The 27,107-nt window shown below is 40.5% G+C and overlaps 1 long non-coding RNA gene across 5 annotated transcripts in view; it reads left to right on the top strand.

Annotated features, from left to right (window-relative positions):
• The first annotated feature begins 5,439 nt into the window (after positions 1-5,439).
• The window catches only part of LOC122115096, a 33,241-nt gene continuing 11,573 nt past the window's right edge, over positions 5,440-27,107 (top strand). For 3 of the 5 annotated variants that reach the window (XR_006148699.1, XR_006148700.1, XR_006148701.1), the window contains exons 1-3: positions 5,440-5,641; positions 7,118-7,191; positions 22,685-22,759. This is a non-coding gene — a long non-coding RNA (uncharacterized LOC122115096). The remainder of the gene's footprint in view (positions 5,642-7,117; positions 7,192-22,684; positions 22,760-27,107) is intronic. The other 2 variants (XR_006148702.1, XR_006148703.1) reach the window with 1 other exon arrangement.

The raw sequence follows: 27,107 nt of genomic DNA, 5'->3' as shown, positions 1-27,107 counted from the left end.
GACTTTCCTGCCCAGGTTAGCTTTGAACCATGAACCTCAGATCTCATCCTCCTGAGTAGCTAGGATGACAAACATGAGCGTCAAGCACTCAGCTTCCACTTCAGGTTTCTTAGTGGCGAATTGGAGATAGTCTCATGGTACCTTTTTGCCTGGGATAGTTTGGAACCCAGATCCTCAGATCTCAGCATCCTGAGAAGGAAGGATGACAGACCTCAGCTATAGACCCCTAGGCCATGGCTTCTGGTGCAAGGGGCTCCTTGGCTCCACATGGTGGAGTGCTAGCCATGAGCCGAAGAGGTAATGGTCAGTGCCTAGGCCCCTAGTTCAAGGTTCATGACTGAGAAAATACAAAACAAAACAATTGTCCGCAGGAGACAACTCACTAGTCTTCAGTAATAAATAATTTTGTTCCTGCCATGGGGACCTATCTGAGCCTCAATATTCTTGTCTGCATAATCATCTCAGTTATGGAGCTCTTACAAGGACAAGTTGAAAGAATGTACCCTGTGAAAGACACTGCACATGACACTCTTTGCATGACTCAGCACACAGCATCCTGTGAGAGTCTCAGCACCCAACACCCAATGCAGGACTCAGCACACTCCACCTTGTGAAGGACTCAGCATATAGCACCATGGCATGTGCAGGACTCAGCACAGATCACCCTATGGAGGACTCAGCACAAAGCTCTGTTCCACAAGCTATAATTAGAATTAAGGTGGTTTCACATTCTTCGAGGATCATTTCGTATCTATTGGTTTAGTGGGGTGTTTTTATTTTGGGGGAGGTTAGTTATGGCGCTTGAGCTCAAAACATGGGGATACTATTCTAATAACATTTGCTCAAGGCTAGTGCTCTACCATTTCAAGCCATATTTCAAAGATTCTAGCAGACTTCCTGCCAGGATTTAAAGCCCCCAAGCAGCCAAGATGTCTGGGGTAAGCCAGGGTAAGCCAAAATGATGGGGGTAACCCATGGAGCTGGGTTACAGCAGTTTACATCTGGCTAAGTCATGTTAGGTGACAGCTGTCAGCACCAGACTCCTAGCTTTCTCTGTGATGAGGTATTTGATGTCCTATCCTTCTATAGTTGCAGTGAGTATATTCTACCTTTTTTTTTTTTTATCTTTTGGCAGTCCTGGGACTTGAGTAAGGGCTTTGACACTGTCCCTAAGTGTTTGTGCTCAAGGCTAGCACTCAGTTGATTGAAAGACAGCAGAACTTCTAGATTTACTTTTTATGTGCCACTGAGGGTTTGAACCCAGGGTTTCGTGCTTACTAGTCAAGCACTTAACCAACAAGCCCCAGGAGTGAAAGAGTTATAAATAGATAGAGGTTGCTGTGTATAATTTTCTATACACAAAAGATGTCTGTACATTATTAATTTATAGATAATATTACTACGAATTTTTAGGTATTAAGTTGTGTCTCCATTTAATCATGTGTCTCAGTTAACAATTAATAAAGCATTAATGAAAATTATAAGTACATACATCTGTACATAAATTACATATTTTATAGAATGCGACAGATGTCTATATAATTAAATTATGCATCATGTGTTACTACCAATTATTAGGTATTTATGTTTCCATGCAATTTTCTTTCTATTAATGCTTAACAAAATATTAAACTTAATCCATGTCCTATAATTAGTGTGTCTAATTTTATCCTAGAATGATTCACTACTAATTCAATCTGTTTTTCATTTATTGTAGTGACAATTCTTCCACCAATGACATTTTTTACATTTATGGCATCCTATTACATAGCATATATATTTGCATCTGAATTATACATCCTGTCACTGAGCACTTTAAAAGAAAAGAAAACATGTGTCACGCTCGGCTTCTTCCTCCTCGATTACATTTTTGGCAGTACTGGGATCTAAATTCAGGGCCTAGAAGGCTCAATTCATGAATGGGTGACTGTCAGCACAGAAGCCTCTAGCCAATTCATCGGCCAGGCAGTTCCCAGGCCCTGAGATCGAGCCCCATATGTTGACCACATATTGCACTTAGTGTAGTTATTCGTTTTATTTTTTTATTAATTTATTTACTATTTATTTTATTGACTGTTATTACACATGAAATATTTACTCCATATATTACATAAGATATAGATTTGCCTATGTATGAAACTTCATACCTTATACCCAGGACTTTCAAAGAATCAGAAAACATGTGTCACCATGGGATTCTTACTCCACGATTCAACTTTTGTGAGTGCTGGCATTAGAACTCAAAGCCTATAAGTCCCAATTCATGAATGGGTGAGTGTCAGCACGCCAGCCTGGGGCATATTGAGCTAACAAGCATTTCTAGCACCTGAGATTGAGCCCCAGGGGTTGACAAAATAAGAACAGATTGACATGCAGATGGTAGTACACAAGTAAATATAGATCTTTATAGAGTGCCAGTGATGTCTATACATTATTCCTGTATATAGACTGCATTCCTACCAATTCTTGGGTATTTATTATGCCTCCATGTAATTAGTATTCTTGTTTTCATCCTTAATGAATTATTAATAAAGCAACAACTGTCCCAAAACTATTGCATCCACGTAATTAATACTATTCTTTGAATGTGTCAAAAATATTCATTAAAATCCATTGGTCACCTAAAATCACTCCATCTAATTGTATAGTAGTATTCAGAAACAACTAATTCAACTTTGCCATTCATAATCTTCCATCGGTAATCCTATGAATAGGAACGAGACTCTTAGTATCTCCCTCCATTGGTAGGGGTCAGGACTGTGCTTCAAACACATGGCCTATGTTGCTGTGTTGGCCTAAGGCTTCCCTGGTGGCCCACCAGCCTTCAGCAATGCCAGGTTACCAACATTTTGCAGCCGTGTCATTCAGTCCCAGAATGGTCACTTTGCAAAGAAAACAAATGTAAAACTGGTAAGTTGCCAGTTTTTATTTTTCTGTGTCGCATTATTTATTATTGTTTTCCTGTCAGCATTTGAGGCCCAGGAACCCAGGTTTGGCTTTGGGTCCAGTGGTTGCACCCCAGCCTAGAGTGATCAATGCTGAGGCAAAATTGCCACTACCTGAGATCAAGCCCTGTGCTTGAGAAAATAAAAATACATGCATACATACATATTTAAAATATTTTAATATTTAAAATATTATGAGGCTCCTTGGCCTGGAATTCAGGCCATTGTTTTTGCCAGGCCTGGGATTTGAACTCAGGATGTGGGTAAATCTGTAGCACTGTGGGGGATGGAAAGATCACCGGGCTGGAAGACAAGAAAGTCAGGCCTGTTCCCAGGGCCTGAATTCAAATCCTAGCACTTGAAAAAATAATATTCGTATATATTTGAAATACATGATTCATATTTACATACACATGTTTATTGCATATTGCAGTTAGTGTATTCATTTTATTTTGTGTTTTATTTCTTATGTATTGGAGAGTGAGCATGATTACACATATAACATTTTGCATCCTATTACATAAGACATAGCTTTGCCTATGTATTCTACATCATTCCTGAGACCCAGGACTTTCATCGATACAGAAAACAAGTGGAACAATTGGCTTTTCGAACAGGATTAAGTTTTTGGCAATTCTCTGACTTGAACTCAGGGCCTAGCAGGCCCACTTCATGAATGGTTAAATGTTAGCACACCAGTCTGATGCAATTTGAGGACCTGAGATCAAGCCCTAAGAATGGCCAATATATAAACAGGTAGATGTTTAGATTGCAGTGTGTGTGTGTGTTTGTTTGTGTGTGTGCGTGCATGTGTGTGTGTATTTACATATGTATATGCATCTATAAATATATACAGAGAGAGACAGATAGACATTTATGTAGAATCTAGTGTATAACACAATATAAAGAGTGTTGTCTGTACCTTATTTTTATATATTCTATTACTACCAATTATTTGGTATAAAATTATGCTTCCAATTATCATGGTAGAAGAATTAACAAAGTATTAATTAATCAATGACCTATATTTATTGCATACAATCTTATACTGGAATGACTAGCTAGTTAGTAATTCAATTAATAAATTTCAAATATTCTATTAATGTTCCTATAGATAGGAATGAGTTTCCTAGGATCTTCAGCTGTGTGTAGGTGGCAGTCCTAGGATCGATCTCAGGGCCTAGGTGTCTGGTTTGGCTCAAGCTTCACTGACAGCCCCTCAGCCATCATCCATGCAAGGTCACATACAATTTTCAAGCCAAGTCATTGAGACTCAGGAGGGTCACAGTGCTAAGGAAACAAAAGTAAAAACTGTTGTGTAACATTTCCTGGTTTTTCCTCCTCCATTTTTGTTGGTTTAATGTATTTTTGCCAGTGCTGGGAGTTGAACTCTGGTCCTAGGATCCCTGGATCATCTGTGGATGTAAAAGTTGCACCACAGCCTAGGGTAATCATGGTTTAAGACACAATAAAATGTTTCCTTGAGCAAAAGGAGCTCAGGGAAAATGTCTAGGCTCACAGTTCAAGCCCAGGACCTGCCACAGAAAAAGAGCCAGTAACTCCATGTGTCTGTGTATGTATGCATGCATTTGTGTCAGTGAAGATCCAGAGTTGCTATGAAGAACGGCACCCAGCTAGGAAATTTGCTTTGAATAGAATGATTTCATAGCACAGAGTTCTTTCAAGACAATCCATGTTTCGGGGCTCCCTCAGTGTTCCCAGTGTAGCCTGAGGGATCTCCATACCCCAGGCTGCCGGAGGAAGTCGGCTTCATTGTTGGAACAGGCAGACAAAAAGTTTCACTTCTGTAAAGCTGCATAACAATTCATCCGGGCAAATTAATGAGGATGAATGTGCGCAGGTTCTGAAGGTCAGGAGAAAAAGGCCTGTTTGTACCCCAAGCTATCTCTCTCCCCAGTGGTCTGTTTTGATAGGAAACCTTCATTTGTGCCACCTTCTGTGGCAGGCCAAGTTCCCTGCACTCATCCTGTCTTTGTAAAACTATATTTCCGTGTTGAAACAAACTGCTACAATTAATTCAAGAGTCCTTCTGGCAGACAATTAGGGAGCTGAACATAATGGAATGATATATTATTGGCAAAGGTGCCTCCATGTGGGGTGTGTGTGTGTGTGTGTGTGTGTGGGTGTGTGTGTGTGTGCATACACCATTCCTGGTGTTTGAACTCAGGACCTAACTGAAGAGCTAAAGTAATTCCATTTTAAGATCAAGCCCCTGAGCTGTGCTGCCCTCAAAGTAACCCCAAAGAGAGCTGTGCTGCCAAAGAGAAAAATAGTTCTCAGAAAAACCGCAGGTTGCCACCAACCCTGCCCACCTTTAAAGAACAGAACAGTTGCCCAGGTGTTCCAACTGAAAAAGGGAAGTGTGATCAGAGTGGACATAAACCCCCTGAACTTGTGAACTTGCTTGTGTGGAAACCCCCTAAACTTGTTTGTTTGATACTATAAAAGCTGTGTCAATTTTATGCTTGGGGCCTCTTAGCATCACCAGTTACCAAGTACACATAGGACCAAGCTCCAGCTTGCAATAAATGACTCTTTGCTGTTTGCATTGATCATGGTCTCTGGTGGACTGAGAGGGGGCGTCCGAAATCTGAGCACTTTATGTGGGAGCTTGTCCAGGATAGCCCCCCCATAAGCCACACAGATACCTGATCAGCGAGTCGTCCAGCTAGCCGGTAAGAGGGGGTGCAGCTGCTTTATGTTGCGTGTTATGTGTTTGATTTGCAAGTAGGGTTTTAGAGCTGGCAAGAAACGTTGGTAGAAGTGCTACAAGGTAGCCAGCAGGCGAGTTGAAGAAATTCCCTGGGCCCTTGGGGAAGCCTTCCCCAGTGGAGTCTGGCTTCACTCTGTCGTCTTTTGGACCATGACTTGTCCGGCCTCTGCTACTCTGGGTTAAGGGTAGATTATCCACCTCCCGGGTAGGGACTCATCGGCCTCCGCCATCCTATGGGACAGGTAGGTACTGGTCTGGCCTCCACAACCGTGGCTTAGGGGTGGATTCGAGCTCGAGATCAACATGCATGCTCTCTTTGTCTCATTTGTAGTTGCCATTTTAATTCAGCGCCTATCTTTCTTTCCTTTCCTTGTTCATTTAAATTTCATTTTCGGATCAGCGGGAATCCTGGAGCCCCCCGAATGGGGTGGCCAGACGTTCCTTTCACCTCAGCCGCTCTCCCGTTTTAATACTTTTGGAATTTTAGGATGACATCAAAGGTTGACTTATTCTCTAGAAGAGGAGGCAGTGGGGGAAGGGAGAACCTGCAGGATCTAGCAATAATTTTGAAAGGGGCCTGCAGGGAAAACTCTAAGCCAGATGAATCTGCCACTGACCACCAAGTGCCACCAGCAAGATCTTAGCCTCGGGCCTTGGCCCAGAGGGTCTGAGTATGGGGGGGAGACTGTCAGTCTGAGGGGATGGCTTCCAGGGTCTTTTTTCCCTTGCCCCAAGATGACTGAGAATTCTCCTCCACCTTGGAAGGCCTCTAGATCAACATTTGCAGGAATCTAAAAAAAAAAAGAAAAAAGAAATCCTCTGGTGGTAAGATGTTGCCCAATTCATGGAGATCTGATTTTGTCTTTGTGGCCACTTGTCTGTCTTGTTTACTTTGGTGTCGTTTCTGTTCTATTTTTGAGGTGGGGAAATTCTGGGTGAGGGTGGCCAGCTCACTCAGCAGATTCTGAATTCAGCTTGCTGATTGAGAATGGCGCAGTTCTAGTAGGAATGAACTGAGGGCCCATTAGTCCCCAACTCAGCTTTTGGCTGTTGTCTAGTTCTGTTTTAGAATTGGTACCTGTTTTAAGTGTGGATTCTTGGTTTTTGTGTTTATTTATATTTTTGTTATTTATTTGAATATCTCTGAGGAAATAAAAGTTCTAGCCTCTGGCTGGGCTCAACCCCAGACCTGCTAGGCTCGCGTCACTGTGAGGTATGTAAGGTTGCTGGACTAGTCTGGTTCCTTTCAGGTCTTGGGCTGAATTTTCTCCTTGTGGAGGCTGCCTGAGCAGAGAGTGTGGAAGGCTATGTACCTGGTTTGGATTTTTCAGCGAGTCCTGACAATGTAACAATTTGTAAAGTGCTCTTGTCTAAAATTGGATAAAATTCAGGCCAGTTTAGTTTTAGGTGACCCCTTCCACCAGCCCTTCTCCAACAGGTGGGATTCAAAAGATCCGTTGATGAATTGCCTTGCTAAACAAGCGAGCCCTGGGAAAATGAAGCTTAACAAAGGTACTTAGTTTAAAAAAATACTGTCTTAAATTTTTGATAAAAAAACTTTGAAAAAATCTATGTAAAACTGATTTTGATTTATGCACGCTTTAAGATCTGTGTGTTTTCTATGTGTTTGTAAACATGTTCAAGATAAAAATTGTCAACATGCTGTAAAAATTGGGTGAATTTAAGTTTAAAATGTAAAAGGTTAAGAGGTTTAGACATTACTAAAAATTTAAAAACTTTCACATTGTTTTAAATGGCTTTTTAAGGATTGTTTAATGTAAAAATTAGAAAATCTGTTATTTTAAATTTTAATATTTTTAAATGCTTTGGCAGTTTGGTATTTAGTTCCCTTGGCTAAAATTTCAGGATAAATATTAAAAATTTAAATGGAAAGGTCAATTTAGCACTGGTACAAAACATGACATGTTCTGTCTGTCTAAAACTGTATTTTATTCAAACCTCCCTACCCCCCAAAAAAGTGAAAATTTAGAAGACTACCTAAGATCTATATTTAGGGGTGAGGCTGAATAGGCAGAAGTGTAGTTAAGCTGGTCATGCGTGGTGGGACCGACCCAGGGGGGGGGTGCTTCATAGATGGTGGGACTGGCCCTGGGAGGAGTCCACACATGGTAAAAGAGGGCAAGCTGGCACAAACGCAGTTCATCTAACCTTAAAGAGTCAGATTGGGTGCAGGCACATTCCATAGGAGGGGCTGAGTTGCCCATCTTTGTTCTGTCCCTTTTCCCTGCAGATAGACCCTGAAAACATGATGGTTAAAATGAGTGATGTGATGATCTGATTAGTATTGCTAAAACTGCCCCTTGTATGTGTTAAAATTAAAATTAAAATGGCCTTCAAAAGAGGGTTAAAAAGTTTATTTGTATAATGTAACTTGCTTTCAATGATGTTCTACAATTAGGATGTTTTTAAAAGTTATAAAGGTGTTAAGCCTAGCTTCTTGGCATAGTAATGGTGATTGTAATTATTTTTTTTCTAGATTATTATTTGTTTTTATTGTGAAAATACTGTACAAAGGGGTTACAATTACATGGGCAAGATAATGAGTATATTTCTTATCAAGCATTGTAGCATCCTCCTTTGTTTCCCCTTCCCATCCCATCCTTCCCCTATCCCCCCATTCAAGCCTCCAATCACCCCCCACAAACTTTACAACCAAAGTTGTAAAGTTCGTTTTCGACATAACGACTTGTACATCTCGTTGCAATATTTCCACCTGTATCCCTATTTAAACGATTCGTTTTTTTCCTTACCCTCCACAAATTATACTAACATCAAATACAGTGAAAGCAGGGGTTATACAATGTGGGAGGCACATACAAAGCAACAAAGATATCATCTTATAAATGTGTTAGAAACAATCGCATGAAAGAAAACAGCATTTGAGTACATATTTAGGGTTCATTTCCCTAACATAAATTTATCTGAGCTTTTCTGCTTGATTCAGACATATACTATTTATTGGAAATAAGGAAAACCATGGGACCTATATTTCTTTGGGCCTGGCTTACTTCACTTAATATAATTTTTTCCAAGTCTTTCCATGTACTAACAAATGGGGCAATGTCATTCTTTATGATGGACGCATAGAATTCCATTGTGTGTGTGTGTGTGTGTGTGTGTGTGTGTGTGTGTGTGTGTGTGTCGCATTTTCTTGATCCATTCATCTACTGAGGGGCATCAGGGTTGATTCCATATCTTAGCTATGGTAAATAATGCTGCAATAAACATATCGTGCTGGTACCTTTAGTGTGGTCTTGTTTGTGAACATTTGTGTAAATGCCCAAAAGTTGGATTGCTGGGTCATAGGTGAGCTCTATGTGGAGTCTTTTGAGGAACTTCCATACTCCTTTGCAAAGAGGTTGAACAAGTTTACACTCCCACCAACAGTGCAGTAGGGTTTACTTCTGTCCACATCTCCTCCAGCATCTGTTGTTATTAGAGTTCTTGATTACAGCCATTCTACCTGGGACGAGGTGGTAATCTCAATGTTGTTTTGATTTGCATTTCTTTTATGGCTAGGGAGGTTGAGCATTTCTTAAAGTATGTATTGGCCCTTTTTCATTACTCTTCAGAGAAGTTTCTCTTTAAGTATTTAGCCCACTTATTTATTGGGCAATTGTTTCTTTGAAGATTTGTTGTTGGGGGATTTAATTTTTTGAGTTCCAGGTATGTTTTAAATATGAGACCCTTGTCCGTTGTTGTATGGCTAGTGAAGATCTTCCCCCAATCCGTGGGCTTTCTATTGATCTTGCAAGCTATGTCCTTTGCCATGCAGAAGCTCTACAATTTCATGCAATCCCATTTTGTCCAACCTTTCTTTAATTTGTTGTCTTTCTGGGTCTCTATTAAGAAAATTTCAGCCTGTGCCAAGGAGACAAAGGGTTTCTCCTATTCCATCCTGTAATGTTTTCAGTGTCTGCTTTGACTCTGATGTCTTTGATCCATTTGGAGTTGATTCTCATGCAGCGTGATATATAAGCATCTAGCTTTAGTTTCTACAAGTAGTTAACCAAGCCAGCACCATTTACTGAAGAGGCTGTCTTTCTTCCATTCTATTTTTTTAGCCCCTTTATTGAAGATTAAATGGCTATAGGTCTGTAAGTTCATTTCTGGGTTTTCAATTCTATTTCATTGCTTCTGAGGTCTGTTCTTGTGCCAGTAGCAAGCTGTTTTGATTATTATTGCTTTATAGTCGAGTTTGAAATTTGGTATTGATATTCCTCCAGCACTGTTCTTTCTGTTGAGGATAGTTTTAGCTATTCGGGTTCTTTTATTGTTCCATATGACTTTTTGGATTGCCTCTTCTATTTCTTTGAAGAATGAGATGGGAATTTCGATAGGTGTTGCATTGAATTTGTAGATAGCCTTGGGAAGTATTGCCATTTTCACGATGTTGATCTTTCCAATCCAGGAGCATGGGAGTTTTTGCCACTTCTAAGTTCTGTTTTGATTTCCTTTTTCGTTTTTAAAGTTTTCATCATTGAGGTCCTTCACTTCTTTGGTTAAGTTAATTCCTAGGTATTTTATTTTTTTGTGGGGCTATTACAAATGGAGTTGCTTTCTTAATTTCAGCAACACTTTACTCATTGTTGGCATACAGAAAAACCATTGATTTGGGGGGGTTAATTTTTTACCCTGCTACTTTGCCAAAGTTTTAAATCAACTTGAGTAATTTGGGAGTGGAGTCTATGGGATTCTTTAAATACAAGATCATGTCATCTGCAAAGAGGAAGAGTTTTAATTCTTTTTTCCCTATTTGGATCACCTTTATGTTTGCATCTTGTCTTATTGCTGTAGACAAGAATTCTAATACTAGATTGAAGAGAAGTGGTGATAGTGGACATCCTTGTCTTGTTCCTGAGTTAAGAGGAAATGACTTTAGTTTTTCACCATTAAGTATAATGCTGGCTTTAGGTTTGTCATATATAGCCATTATTGTATTGAGGAATGTTCCATGGATTCCTAATTTTTCCAGAACCTTCATCATAAAGGGGTGTTGGATCTTGTCAAATGCTTTTTTTTGCATATATTGAGATAATCATGTGGTTCTTATCCTTGGTCTTGCTTATGTGATGAATTATATTAATTGATTTGCGAATATTGACCCAGCTTTGCATCCCTGAAATGAATCCTGTTTGATCGTGGTGTATGATTTTCTGGATGCGTTGTTTAAGACGACTGGCCAAAATTTTGTTGAGAAGTTTTGCATCAATGTTCATCAAAGTAATGGGTCTACAGCCCTCTCTCTTTAATGAGTCCCTGCCTGGTTTTTGGATGAGGGTTATCATAGCTTCATAGAATGAGTTCAGTAGTGAACTTTCTCTTTCAATTTTATTTAAGAGTTGGAGAAATATTGTGTCGGCTCTGTTTTGAAGGCCTTGTAGAATTCCACTAAAAAACCATCTGGTCCTGGGCTTTTCTTAGATGCGAAGTCTCTTATTGCTGTTTCTATGTCAGTCCTTGATATGGGCCTGTTAAAATGGTTTAACTCATCTTGGTTCATTTTTGGCATGTCAGTATTTGCTAGGAAAAGTCCCATTTCTGCCAAGTTTTCAAACTTATTAGCATAAAATTTTGAGAAGTATTCCCTTATAATGTTCTGTATCTTGGTTGTTTCTGTGGTGATGTTTCCATTCTTATCTCTGCGTTTATTTATTTGGGTGCGTTCTCTTCTTTTTCTGATAAGATTTGCTAAGGGTCTGTCAATTTTATTAATTTTTTTGAAGAATCGACTCTTTGGTTTGTTGATTCTTTCTATATTTTTTGGATTCTAATTCATTTAATTCTGATTTAATTTTAATTATTTCTTTCCATCTACTGGATTGGGGTTTATCTTGCTGCTCTTTTTCAAGAAAGCTCAGATGTCTCATTAAATTGTTGGTTTCAGATCTCTCCAATTTGTTGATGTAGGAACTCAGAGCTATAAACTTGCCCCTGAGTATTGCCTTTGCTGTGACCCAGAGAAGCTGGTAATTTGCATGTTCATTGTTGTTGAATATCATGAACATTTGAATTTCCTTTCTCATCTCTTCCATGACCCACTCGTGAATCAGCAGTGTGTTGTTCAGCCTTCATGTGTTACAGGATTTTCTTTGCTGGCTTTTGGTGTTGAGTTCTAATTTTATTCCCTTGTGGTGTGAGAGAATGCAAGGTATAACTTCAATGTTTCTGAATTTGGACAAGTTTGCTTTGTGGCCTAAAGTGTGGTCTATTTTGGAAAATATTCCTTGTGCTGCTGAGAAAAACGTATATTCTGATGCTGCTGGGTGGAATATTCCATAGATGTCTGTTAAATCTAGTTGATCTATGCAGTTTTTTAGATCTCCATTTTCTCTGTTGAGTTTTTCTGAGTTTATCTATCTAGTGGGGAAAGTGGTGTGTTAACGTCCCCAACAATTCAAGTCTTTGGAGATATTGGGATTTGGGGGAAAATAGTGTTTCTTGCATAATTTTGGGTGCTCTGTTGTGTGGTGAATTGTGATTGTAATTCTTGCATTAAGAATAAATTCCATATGATTTTAAAAGTTTTAATGTGTATTTGTTTTAAAACAAGCAGCCATGAGACTTCCAGATTTTTCTGTGCATGTGATAGTGTAGAATTGAACCCAAGGCTTCATATATATGAGGCAAACCCTCTACCACTGAGCCCAGGAATGACAAATGTAGAAATACATATGTAGATTGTTACGTATATATATATGTATGTAAGCACATATATATATGTATAAAACAAGACACAGATGTCTGTATATTATCTAATTTTATATACTATATTACTACCAATTATTGATAAGTTATTCCTTCATTTATTTAAATATTACGGTTAAATACATAACAAAGTATTAATTGAAAATTAGTCAATGTACTATAATTATTGTGTATAATTTTATAATATAATCATAAACTAACTACTAATGTAATTATTACTTTACAACATTCCATTCGTATGGATGTATATCGGAATGTGTTTCTTAGGATCTCCTTCCATTCATAGGTGGCAGTCCTGGGATTCGCACCCCAGGCCTAGGTTGTTGGTTTGGGCTATGGCTTCCCTGATAGCCCACCAAACTTCAGCAGTGCAAGGTCATGTACACTATCTGGGCCCTGTCATTTAGACCCAGGATGGTTGCAATGCAAAGGACAAAACAATGTAATACCACCTTCTGGAACTTCCCAGTTTTGTACTTCTCCTTTTTTTCCCCCTCTGCATTTTTTTTCTTTTTTTTCGGTTTAGGGGCCAGAACTCTGGCTCTGGTGTTGTACCTCAACTCTTCAGCTCAAGGCTATCACTCTACCACTTAAGCCATAGCGCTACTTCTGGCTTTTTTCTGCTTATGTGGTGTTGAGGAATCGAACCCTGGGCTTTATGCATGCAAGGCAATCACTCTATTACTGAGCTTCTTTCCCAGCACTTCTCCTTTTTTGCCAGTCCAAAGATTTGAACTCTGGTCGTAGGATCTCAGGATGGGCTGTGTGTCCAGAGGCTGCACCCCAGCCTAGGATGATCGAAGCTGACACAGAGTTGTCACAAGCTGAGTTCAAGCCCCAGTCCTGGCCAAAAAAATCAAGGCTCTGGCTTGGAATTTGCACCATTTTTCTTGCAGGCCTGGGATTTGAACTCAAGGTCTGGGTAACTCTGTGGCACTGTTCGGAGAGTAAGCTTACCGTCGTTGAAGACAAGAATTTCAGCCCAGTTTCCAGGGCCCAAATTCAAGCCCCAGCACTGAAAAAAAAATATTCGTATATGAGATCTCTTTACATACATGGGTTTATTCCATATGATATTTATTACCCTTGTTTTTTATTTTATTTAGTATTATTACATACATAATATTTATTTCATTTATTACATTTTATCACATGGATGTATTTGCATAAGGATTATAGATCATACTGAGACCCAGGACTTTCACAGAGAAGGAAAAACATGTGTCAAAATTGTCTTCTGACTCCACATATAAACTTCTGGTAATGCTGAGATTTTAATTCACAGCTCACAATGCCCAATTCATGAAAGGGTCAGTTGTACTACAAAAGCCTTTGGCAAACTGAGCTGCCAGCCAGTTCTGTGGAACAAGCCATAGTAATGGCTGATAGATATAGATAATGATGTGGATATAGATATATAGACAGACAGAGAGAGAGAGTGAGAGATAGATAGATAGATAGATAGATAGATAGATAGATAGATAGATAGATAGATAGATATGTAGTTTGCAATATATATGAGAGAGAAAATGTGAGGATATTATACATTTTATGAATTATTATTAAATTATGCCTCCATTTAATGAAATACATTAATGCAAAAGTAGTCAGTATTTTTTAATTGGGAGAATCATACAAAGGAGCTAGAATGGAAGACATAATAACATATTTTTCGTGTGGCATTCTATAAGAGAATCATGAACTAATTGCAAATTTATTTGTTACTTTTATAACAATCCATTAAGCGTTCACATGAATAGGAAAGATTTTCTCAAGATCTCCCTCCATTTGTAGGTGGCAGTCCTGGCAATCAAATTCCAGGCCTGGGTAGTATACTTCGAAATGCAAACCATTAGCATGACACTGTGAAGATTTCAGTTTGTCACAATGAAAAAAAGAACAAGAATAAACGAAAGCCAGGTGTTATTTACTCCTGCCTTTAATCCTAGCTCTTCAGGAATCTGTGAGGTAGAGAATGCCAGTTTGAATTCAGCCTGGACAGGAAGTCCACAGCACTCTTATTCGAAGTTATCAAAGGAATAAAAAATCTCCATGAATGGAGCTGTGGCTCAAGGGCAGAGCTCTACCCTTGAGCAAAAGGAGCTCAGGCACAATGCCTAGGCTCCTAATACAAACCCCGGACCTGCCTAAAAAGAAACAAACAAAAAAATCAAGTGACTCCATGTCTCCCCATGTATGTATGGATGTATTTTTATTGGTGAAGGTCCAGAGTCCCTAAGATGAAAGGCACCCAGCTAGGAAATTTGCTTTGAATAGAATGATTTCATAGCAGAGACAGTGCTTTCAAGACAGTGCATGTTCCGGGTCTCCCCTCACTGTTCCCATTGTAGCCTGAGGTTTTCTCGGCACCAGGGACTGCTGGAGGAACTCTGCCTCATTGTTGGAACAGGCAGACAAAAGGCCTCACTCTTGTACAGTTGTGTAACATGCAACTCCATCAAGGCCGATTAGTGAGGAGGAGTGTGGTCGGGCTCTGAAGGCCAGGAGAAAAAGGCCTCTTTGTACCCCAAGCCATCTCTTTTCCCCAGTGCTGTTTTCACAGGAAGCCTTCAGTTGTGCCACCTCCCATGACAGGCCAAGTTCCCTGCACTCATCCTGTGTTTTTGTTAGACTATGTTCCAGTGCTGAAATAACCTGCTACAATTAATTCAAGCGTCCTTCTGGTAGACAACAAGGGAGCTGAACTTAATAAAATGCTTCATTATTTGCAATGGTGTGTTCCTAGTTTTCTGGAAGCTTGCTAAATCTAAGCACATGTTTAATATAACAATGCTTCCTGTCATTTAGGGCTGGTGAAGTTCATCAGGTTTTGAAACCTTTGACCTCTCCTAGTTAGGCTCTGGGTGGCTAGGTTTCAGGGTTGAACACAGGGCCTGGGTGCTGACCATGAGCTCAGAACTGGAGCTCAGTGCTTTAACAGTTGGTTTCACAGCTTCACTTCTGGTATCTCTCTCTCTCTCTCTCTCTCTCTCTCTCTGTGTGTGTGTGTGTGTGTGTGTGTGTGTGTGTGTGTGTGCATACACTTGTCCTGGAGCTTGAAATCAAGACCTGAACACTGTACCTGAGTTTCTCCAGTACAAGGATAGCACTCTACCACTTAAGCCACACAGGCACTTCAGACTTTTTTCTAGTGATGTGGTACTAAGGAATCAAACCCAGGGATTCATACATGCAAAGCACTCTACCCCTAAGACACATTCCCAGCCCTCAAATTCAGGTTTATTTCTTTCTTCTCTTGGAAGTTGGAGGAATTAATGTCTAGGCCTGGGTGCTGTCCTTGAGCTCTTCAGCTAAAGCCAAGTGATCTATCACTTGAGCTACAGCACCCCTGCAGGTTTTTGGTAGTTCAGTGGAGAGAAACCTTTCAAGGAATTTCCTGCCCAGCCTGGTTTTGGGCTGTGATCATCAGCTCTCAGGCTCCTGAGTAGCTAGGATGACAGGTGCAAATCACTGGCGCCCAGCTTCCATTTCGTGTTTCTAAGTGGTGAATAGGAGATAGTAGTCTCTTAGGACCTTTTGTGTCTGGGATAGTTTGGAACCCAGATCGTCAGGTCTCAGCTTCCTCAGTAGGGAGGATGACAGATCTAAGCTGCAGATCCTAGACTGTAACACTCTGTTGCAAGGGGGTTCTTGGCTCCACGTGATAGGGAGCTAGCGATGAGCCCAACAGGGAAGGGTCAGTGGCTAGGCCCTGAGTTCAAAGTTCATGACTGAGAAAAATAAACCCAAACAATTGTCTGTAGGAGACAACTCACTAGAGTTAGGAAATACATAATTTTGGCCTTGATATGGGGATATATCTGAGCCTCAAATTTCTCATCTGCACAATCATCTTACTTGTGGAACTCTTATAAGAACCAGATGTAAAAAATGCACCGTGTAAAGGACTCAGCACACAACACATCATAAAGGACTCATCAAATAGCTGTATCCCACACACTGTCATTAGAATTAGAGTGCTTTCATCAGTATCACCATTCTTTCAGAATCACATCACAAACCATACAAAGTTCACATCTAATGATTTTGAGGGGTGGGGTTTTTTTGGAGGAGGTGGAGTCAGCCACAGGGATTGTATTGAAAGTTTGGGGGTACTGTCCTACGATCTTTTGCTCAAGGCTAGAGCTCTACCACTTTGAGCCACAGCTCAGAGTTTTGCTGACTTCCTGCCAGGGCTGGATTTTAAACCCATCAGGGTCAGATCTCAGTCCCCACGTATCTTGGATGACAGGGGTTAATGAGCCAGTGGCATCTGGTTCTGTGGAGCCATTTACCTCTGGCAAAGTCAGGTTAGATGGCAGCTGTCAGCAACAGACTCCTGGCTTGCTCTATGATGAGGTATTTGCAGTGCTATCATTATATAGTTGCAGTAAAAATATTCTATCTTTATTTGGTGCCATTCCTGGGTCTTGAGTAAGAGTCTAGACACAGTCCCTAAGCTTTTATGCTCAAAGCTAGTGCTTTGAGTGGATGATTGTTGTAATTTTTCCTGTGGTATCTCTGATATTATTGATTTGGGTCTCCTCTCTTTTGTTCATTACTCTTGCCAGTGGTCTGTCAGCTTTATTGAGATTTTTTTAAACAGCTTTTTGTTTTATTAATTTTATTAATAATTTTCTTTGTATCTCATTAATTTCAGCTCTTATTTCAGTATCTTTTTCTGTCTAGCAACTTTAGGTTCAATTTTTCTTGTTCCTCTAGCAGTTTTAGTTGCATCATAACATTGTTTACTTGGTCTATGCTTTCTTTTTTTAATTTTTTAATTTATTTTTATTGTGAAAATACTGTACTGAGGGGTTACAATTACATGAGAAAGATGATGAGTACATTTCTTATCAAGCATTGTAGCCTCCTCCTTTGTTTCCCCTTCACATCCCTTACCATCCTCCCCCTGCCCCCCCCAGCCAATCCCCCCTGCTCCCCTTCTTCCCCCACCAAAGTTGTAAAGTTAGTTTTCGACATAACGACTTGTATATCTCATTGTTGCAATGAGTCCACCTGTATCCTTACTTAAATAATTTGTTTTTCCCCTTCCCCTCCACAAATTATACCGACATCAAATACAGTAAAAGCAGGGGTTATACTGTGGGGGAGGGACATACAAAGCAACAAAGAAATATTCTTATAAATGTGTTAGAAACAATCGCATGAAAGAAAAAAAAACATTTGTATACATATCTTAGGGTTCATTTCCCTAACATCACCTTATCTGACCTTTTCTGCTTGACTCAGACATATACTAGATATTGCAAATAAGGGAAACCATGGGACCTATGTTTCTTTGGGCCTGGCTTAATTCACGTAACATAATTTTTTCCAAGTGTTTCCATTTCCTAACAAATGGAGCAATGTCATTCTTTCTGATGGAGCATAGACTTCCATTGTGTATATATACCACATTTTCTTGATCCATTCATCTACTGAGGGGCATCTGGGTTGGTTCCATATCTTAGCTATGGTAAATAATGCTGCAATAATCATAGTCGTGCTGGTAGCTTTAGTGTGGTCTTGTTTGTGATCATTTGGGTAAACACCCAGAATTGGGATTGCTGGGTCATAGGGGAGCTCTATGTGGAGTCTTTTGAGGAACCTCCATACTACCTTCCAAACTGGTTGAACAAGTTTACACTCCCACCAACAATGAAGTAAGGTTTCCTTCTGTCCACATCCCCTCCAGCATCTGTTATTATTATAGTTCTTGATTTTAGCCATTCTAACTGGGGTGAGGTGGTATCTCAATGTAGTTTTGATTTGCATTTCTTTTATGGCTAGGGAGGTTGAGCATTTCTTCATGTGTCTATTGGCCATCCATCTTTCCTCTTCAGAGAAGTTTCTGTTTAAGTCTTTAGCTCACTTATTTATTGGGCAGTTGTTTCTTTGAGGATTTGTTATTGGGGGATTGAATTTTTTGAGTTCCAAGTATATTTTAAATGTGAGACCCTTGTCCATTGTATGGCTAGTGAAGTTCTTCTCCCAATCCGTAGGCTTTCTATTGATCTTGATATGCATGCTGAGAGCAATAAATTTGCCCCTCAGGACTCCTTTCACTGGGTCCCATAGGTTTCTTTCTGATGTATTTTCATTTTCATTGAATTGTAGGTACTTTTAAATTTTTTCTTTAATTTCTTCTGTAACCCATGTATCATTCCAAGAATGTTGTTTAATTTCCATATGTTTAAGTTTTATCTACTTTATACCTTGTTATTGAGAACCAGTTTGATTCCAGTATGGTCAGATAGAATACAGGGTACTATGTCGATCCTCTTGTATTTGCTTAAATTCCTTGTATGAACTAACAAATGATCTATTTGAGAAAAAGTTAGGGAGTTTGCAAGAATAAGACCCTGCTGGTGGGAATGCCTGTAATTCTAGCTACTCAGAAGGCTCACATCTGAGTATTCAGTTTTAAAGCCATCCCAGGCAAGAATGTTCATGAGGATTTTCTGGGGTAGTTCAGCACCACACCCTGCCTCAATTCTGTGGCTGTTCACCACCTTTGCCAGCATGGGCTGGGCTGAGCTGCTTATGCAAGCCAGTATGGAGAGATGCTGCACCCCACTGCACCTCTGTAGTTGTTCACAGCCGCTGTCGATGCCACTGCTGCTGCCACAACTGATGCACTGCTTGAGCTGCTGCCACTGCCCCAGGATCAGCTGGGCCACATATGCAAGCCAGACACTCCACCACGAGTCAGGTGTTAGACACTGCTCTGCCTCTGGCTTGGCTGGGCCGCTTATGTGGGTCAGTATGGAGAGGCACAAACCACCAGGGGTCTGGAGTTGTTCACTGCAGCTGTCGCCACCTTAGCCACCGCTGCCGCCCTGGGCTGGTCTGGGCTGTTCCTGTGGGCTAGTGCCAAGAGGCATCGTGCCCGGAGTCTTGGTGGTTTGCTGCCACTGCCAGTTGCTGCTGCTGCTGCTCCAGGTTAGGCTAGGCTGTTTACACCAGCAGGACAGAAGTACCACAGTGTGATTCTAGGGTCATTCACCACTGCTGAAAGCTGCTGCTGTTCCAGACTGGATTGGGCTGCTTGCACCAACCAGGCAGAGGCGCCGTGCCAGGGCCACTGAGGGAAGTCTTCATGCGGGCTCTGCATTTGAGATTTCTGTTTGTATTCTCTGGGTTGGCACTGTACCTTGGGAGTCTTCTGGGAGCCTTGGGATGCTTGCCTGTGTGTGGTCTTTGGAGGGTCCAGAGCCAGGATACTTAAGCAACCTGGCATGAATCCCCACAACTTAAGCTGCTCAGCACAGAGCCCCATCACCAACAAGGGGTGGGGGAAGGGTCTTCCCACTTTACTGTCTGTGTAGGTTTTTCCCTTTTCTTTTATCACTTCCTATATCTCTCTGAGCAATTGCATTTTTTTGGGGGGAGGGTGTCACTTGGTGAAACAGAGCATTGAAAGCCAAACACTGCTTTTGGTTGGAGAGAGCTGTGGTGTTTCCCTGCTGTTCCATTGCCATCTTGGTCCCTCCTTGTCAGGTGGAATTTTTCTTAGGCGGCAAGTGGGCCTTGGTTACCAAAGGATAGGTACATAAAAGAATATGTTGTAAAGCCAGCAATTTGTAGTTAGACATTTCTGTTAATATAGCCTTAACAAGATTAGGGAACAAAGCGGGTGGTCTATCCTAAAGTATTTCAAAGGGATTAAATTCTTTAACATAATGGCTACATCTTGCTTGAAGAAGAGCAAAGTGAAGGAGACTTACGTAGCCATGGCGAGTCTCTGTATTTAATTTAGTTAAAGTTTCCTTTAAGGTCATACTCATTCTTTCTAGTGCCTTGAACTCTGAGGTCTATATATGGATTGTAACTTCCAATTTATTCCTAGGGCATTAGTTAATAATTGAGAACTTAGGCCATGAATGCAGTGCCAACTTCGGACCCCACACCTAAGGGTAAGTCAAATCAAGGAATTATTACATGCCTCAGCTCAGCCTGAAAGTGTCCACTATTATAATAGATACCAATACCCATACTTTCCAGGCTTTACCTCTGTGAAGTCCACTTGCCCAATTCACCATCTGAGGTTCCTCACATATGAATTCTTTCCATATGTTCCAGCTTTTCAGCTTTTACCTGTTGGAAATTACCTACACACATTACAAAGGATTGTCAGGCTGAGGCCCCACTGGTTTTCAGAACAGTCTTAGGCAGTACCCTCGGGCAATTTACCTTGGTGCAAATATCTACATATAAACTGACAGCTTAAGCCTCTATGCGTTTTTCCCAAGTTTAGTTTCAAAATTTGCACACTTATTACCACTGTTTTTGCTTCTTCCTTTAATCTTAAGAACTAGTAGCTCTAGAGACCCCGTTGGTTTTAGAGTGGTCTCCCAAGCTACCTAACCAGCTCAGATGTTTCTCTGTATCTTAGGGTCTCTAGTTTCTTTAACTCCTGTATAGTACTCTGAACCTTGGATACTTCTTCCATTTTATTCTCCTCCTTTTCTCTCAAACTTGCTTTCATGATCCCACTCTCCTTCTCAATGTGCTCCTTAACCTGCAAATGTTTTGGCAGGGTCACATGAGAGTTCCTTTGACTGGCCAACTGCTGTTCCTTCTCACAACCCCTTTGCTTGCTCTTCAGCTCCTTCCTTAAGTTCACAAAGGTGCTATTGAGAGGTAAATTTTCCCACCTCCACCTGTTCCATTGGGACATGATATTTCTGCATTACATTTATGGTGAAGATCTCAGCAGTCTTTTTGGCTTTTTACTCTAGTAGTTTCTCTTTCTAGTTTTCCACTTCACTGTATTTTTGTGACAGATCTTTCAACTGTTTGTTTAGCGCTTCTGTTTTTCTTCCCAATGCTCTTTTCCTTTCCCCGGCATTCTTTATCAGACCATGTGGTCCTTTAACTCTTACTGAAGAGTAACAATCTCTTTCTTGAGCCTGATATTTCCTGTTCACTTTTCTTGGCCTCATCTTCTATGACATAGCACTTCCTCGTCTTTCTCTGTAACTATTCTTATCTTCTTTCTCTGTTGTTTTGAATATCTGGTGACACTCTGCAAAGCTTATAATCAACATGTACTTCAGCCTAATACATTCTTATATCAGGTCCAGCTCTTTTATCATGTCCACTATTTCTTAATGAAGCATCAGTATCTCTTCTTGGCCTCACTTGTGGTTAGCAAGGATGGTAGCATTGCTGTCTTGTGCTTCTGTTGGCCTCTGACCTGTGGTCCCCTAACTTGCCTCATGCTCACCCAGGCTAATGTACTTGAATTTCATTTAATTCTGACTGTTTTCTAGGTTCCTTTTGAGGATTTTCTTCTCATTTTTGACTCTCACAAGTTCGTAATTTATATCTTCAAAGCTTTTCTTCACGTCAATAATTCTCTGGTTTCTCCAGTGTACTCTTCTATTTGCTTTTAAACTCTTAGTGGGTTTTGTTTAGCACATATTGGAGATTCAGTATTTTATAAACTGTGTTTTGAGATAGAAGTGTGTGAATTTTTTCTTTGCCACATTTCTTCTTAATTTTATAGGGCTGTTTTTAAATTGAACACAGTTGGAATTCAGAACCTCAAGCTCCTTTGCATGTTTCTCCAGAGATACAATCACATTTTCCAGGTGTTAATGGGATTACATAACCTTCATTTTCAATCTTTCTCCCCCTTGGACATTCCTTTTTCCAATGTCCATTTTTCTTGCAATAAGCACACTGATCTAGTCCTAGAGGTTCCCTACTGCCATTTGCAAATGAATTGTACTGTCTTTGCCAAGGGTTTCTTGATCCCTATTCTGGTGCTCCTACCAAAACTCAAACTCCCTTCTTACTCTTTTTTTTTCCAGGGTACCTCTGTTGTCAAACACCCACTGGGCAACCACTTCCAACTCAAAATACACCTTTCCCTCAAAACTTTATAACTTTTGAAGCTTTCTTCTAAGATATGGGGCTGACTAACAAAAGCCATATTTAGGGCTCTTTGATTCTCCAAGGCTTCAATATCGATAGGCCTATAGGTCCTATAGGCTTCTGGGAGAAGATTCAGAAAAGCATTAGGGTACTCACTGGGGAACTCTCCCATCTCACTCACCTTTCTGGCTTTCCAGCCTCTGCGGTATCACTGCTAACCAAACCTGGCAATAATTGGTAAGCACCTCCATACCTCAATTGCTGTTAGTCTCAGCTTGGATAAATCTGGGGAAAGACTTGATCCAAATGGTCTGGTTCAATAGTGGATCTACTGTCCGGTCCAGGGACCACATTCAAGTTACTGAGCTGTATTCACTCCCTTTTCTACCAGGTGAAAATCATCTGTAAAGTTTGCTGGCACTCATCCCAGTTGTGCGTGTGTGTGAAAATTACTGTCTCTAATGAGGTAATGAGCCCTGGTTGTTGTTTTTTCTGAAAAGGATGGATTTTGCTGTTTCCAGTAATACAGGTCACTAGTTGTAAAGGGACCATATATTAAAAAGGGGACCTGCCCACCATCTCCTCCATGTTCCCGTCTCAAGGGTAATAAGGGTAACATACCATACTGTACCACCTCAGGATGGTACAAGTAACCAATTTTCGCATGGGAGAACTTAACATTAGAGGTGCTGATGGCAAAGAATAGGAGAAAGAGTACATCAGTGCATCTTCCTCTGAGGGATTTTGTAACCCTGAGGGAGAATATTTTTTGGATATGACAAATTTAGGCCTTGTTCTCCCATCCTGAGAAAAGGAGTAAACAGAGGGTCATACAGGACACAGAACTATCAGAATGCACACACAGAACAATAGCCACAGACACTTAACCCACATGCCCCAAACCTCTCAATGTTGACCTCTATAGGAGGTCCCAGATGACAGAGAGGACATTCCAGATTGCCTCTTGAGGAGGTCGCGGATGACCTCTGGAGGATGTCACATATGTCCTCCTTAGGAAGCCCTAGATGACCTCTCATGGATGTTCCAAATGGCTTCCCAAGGAAGTGTCAGATGACTTCCAAAGGAGGTCCCAGATATCCTCTCAATGAGGCTGAGATTACCTCACCAGTAGCTCCCAGATGGCCACTCAAGGAGGCCACATATGAACTCCAGAGAAGGTTCAAGATAACCCTCTTGAGAAAGCCACAGATGACATCCTATATGGCTTCTCAAAGAAGTTCCAGATGATGTCCGAAGACAGCCATATATTTCTTATCAAGGTAACCTGAGATGACCTCCAAAAGAAGCTCCAGATGACCTCAGGAGGTGGTCCTAGATTGCCTCTTAAGGAAGCCCCAACCCAGATGCCCCTCAGTAGATGAATGGATCAAGAAAATGTAGTATATATACACAATGGAATTCTATGCCTCCACCAAAAAGAATGACTTTGCCCCATTTGTTAGGAAATGGAAAGACTTGGAAAAAATTATATTAAGTGAAGTAAGCCAGGCCCAAAGAAACTTAGGTCCATGGTTTCCCTTATTTCCCAATCACTACTTTTATAGAGGTCTCAGATGACCTCCTGAGGAAGCCCCAAATGACCTCTGGAGAAAGTCCAAGATGGCCCCAGGAGAAGGTTCCAGATGACCTCCAGGGTAGGTCTCAGATGGCTTCTCAAGGAAATTGCAGATGTACTCTTGATGAGGTTCCAGATGGCTTCCCAAGGAAGGGCTACATGACCTCTCAAGGAAGTTCCAGATGGCTTCCCAAAGAAGCCCTGCATGACCTCTCAAGGAGTTCCCAGATGGCTTCCCAAGGAAGCAACAGATGACCTCCAAAGGGGATCCCCAATCAGGCTGGCAAGCTTGCCCACACACCCCTAGAGGACCCTAAATGACTTTTTGTCCATGATTCTCCTCCGGAGACAAACACTTGAGGTAGACTCTCAACCCTGAGTGCTGACACTCTCACCTATGGGGATTTTTCCCTGAGGCCAAGGCCTGATGCCATCCAAATGGATTATCTCGATGGGGGTCTCCAAAAATTAAGACCTCTATAGTTCAAGAGAATCCATAGAGACACATTTAATATCATAAATGTTCTCCTAACCACCAACCCCCAAAATTATGAAATCCAAAACTCCAAACATCAAAGGGCCAGCCTTTTTTACCCTTTCTTTTGTCTTTCCACTACAGAACTATACTTCCTTCGAGGTCTTTCCCTTTCTCCCTTCTACCAGTTCCTTCTTCTCTTCAGGCCTCTTCACTCTCCACAGGCCTGAACTGCTTTGAATGGGTCGTCAGTTGCCATCCTTTACCTCCTGCCCTCCCTCAACTTCTTCTCCTCCCAGGTCTTTCTCCTTCTGCTATCAAACCACTTCCTTCCTTACAGGACTTTTCCCTTTTTCTCTCTCCTTCTATTGCTCTGAACCATAAGCCTATATAACGTCTGTACCCCTTCTTCACTCCAACTGCCTAACAGTTTTCAACTGTCAAATCCCAAACTGCCCACAGTCAAATTACTTCTCCACAGCTCAGCACGTGATGATTAATGCCCCAGCCCCTCCCACAGAATGCCCCACCGTCTTTGGTGGCATACTTCATCCTCTCCAGCTGGCCAGGAGATGGGGCCACACTGGTTATCTAAGCCTGTAGATTATCTGGGCCCTGCTGATTATTACAGTATCCTCCTTGTGAACTAGTAGCAATTGAAATTGGAAATTTGATTGTGATATTACAAATTCGTTGTGACATCACAAACACATGTTGACATCATCACCACCACGACATCACAAACCCATGGTGACAACATTGTCATTGTGACAACATGATTCCCTTGTGACATCTCAAACCTATTATGATCTCTTAGCTTCTTTGAAAAATCACATGCCCTTTTCAACATTAGTCCCTTTGTGTACCCATATCCTTGTTGTTAACTAATGACAATGGAAAGCAGACATGCCATTATAACATCAAAAAGTGTTTGTGACATCCTCAACAATATGACATCACATTTTCATTATAAGCGCATCACCTCATTGTGACATAATCTAACTCAATGACATAATCGTATTATGACAACAATTCTCATTTTGACATCATAGACACATTGTGAATTCCTATTCTGTGATTTCATTGTATTTCATATGTGGCATGAGAGTTGCTATCAGAAACGCATTTTTGTGCCTAAATAACCATTTTGACATCATAATCACTTTGTGCCATCACAGTGCCATTGTGATGTCACTAGCACAATGTGACAGCACAAACTTTTCCTCTCCTCCTAACATTTGTGACATGCTGACATTGTGATATCAGACTTTTTGCCCTCATAATTTGTTTTCAACCTCATATTTCATGTATGACATTAGATACCAGAAATCCACTGTGACATCATGACCATTGTGACATCACACTGACAGATGTAATGATCATAGTGTCACATTGTGGCATCACAAAAGGTATTGATGTCACAATTAATTGATGATGACCTACAGGTAAGGGGTCAGAGTAGGTCTATGATGTCACAGTTGGTTGGTGATATCCAAATGGCATAAAGGATCTCATTTATCATGAAATCACAAAGAATATGAGTTCCAAAACAGACTGTGCTATCTCCAAAGGCATGTGTTGTCACAAATGTGATGAAGTCCTAGGAGGATTGTGATGTCACAGTGTGACACAATATTTATGATATCTGTCAGTATGATGTCACAATGACAATGATGTCACAGTGGATTTCTGATATCACATATCATAACTGAAATATTATAAGGTTGAAAATAGATTACGAACTCATAAAGGGCCTAAGACATCACAATTGCAGAACATCACAAGACTTATGAGGACAGGTCAAGTTTGTGATGTCAGTGTGTTAGTGATACCACCATGGCACTGTGATAACACAAAGTGATTGTGATGCCATACATTTATGAGATCACAATGGTTTTCTGATATCAACCCACAGGCCACATCATTTGAAAGAGAATGAAATAGAATAGACATTTACAAGGTATCTATGACATCACAATGATAATATAATGTCATAATGATATGAGGTCATTGTAAATTGGTGATGTTGCAAGGAGATAATGGTGTCACTCTGATGATGGGGTAACAAAGGTTTGTGATGTTACAATGGCATATATGAATACAATTGTCATGTGTTCACAATGAGGATATGGGTATACAAAGGGACTGAAATGTCACAAATGTCATGTGTGTTTTCAAAAGTACTTAGGGGCCATGATAGCTTCATGATACACAATTGTGATGAGTTCACAATAGGTTTTTGATGTCATGATGATTTTGTAATATCTTAAACACATGTCCAATTTCAATTGCTTTTTCACAATGTGCATACAAGTTCACAGAAGGAGCTTGAAGTCCTAATGGACATGAATTTTTAAAAGTGTTATGAGGCCATATTAGGTTTGTGAATACACAATGGGACATTAATATCACCATGGCAATGTCAACTCACTGCATCATGTCAAAATATTATTTTGGTGTCACAATTAGTTGATGATGCCACATTGGTGATGAGGTCACAAAAGATTGGTGATGTCACAATGTGTGGGGCATGTCAAAATGACATAATGTTTCTCAATTGTCTTTAACTTACAATGAGTATCTGAGTTCACAGAAGGACTGTAGTTTTTCCAAAAGTATGTGTTGTCACAAATATATTGAAATCCAAAAAGATTTGTGATGTCAGAATTTGACGCAATGGTTATGACATCTGGCAGTGTGATGTTACCATGGTCATGATGTCACTGGGAATTTGTGATATCAAACGTCATATGTGAAATCTAA

This window comes from Dipodomys spectabilis, unplaced genomic scaffold (genome assembly GCF_019054845.1).
Source record: "Dipodomys spectabilis isolate Male_0828 unplaced genomic scaffold, ASM1905484v1 ptg000116l, whole genome shotgun sequence".
Lineage (NCBI taxonomy): Eukaryota > Metazoa > Chordata > Mammalia > Rodentia > Heteromyidae > Dipodomys > Dipodomys spectabilis.
Note: the sequence above shows the minus strand (reverse complement) of the source record. Positions and strands in the feature narration are given on the sequence as shown.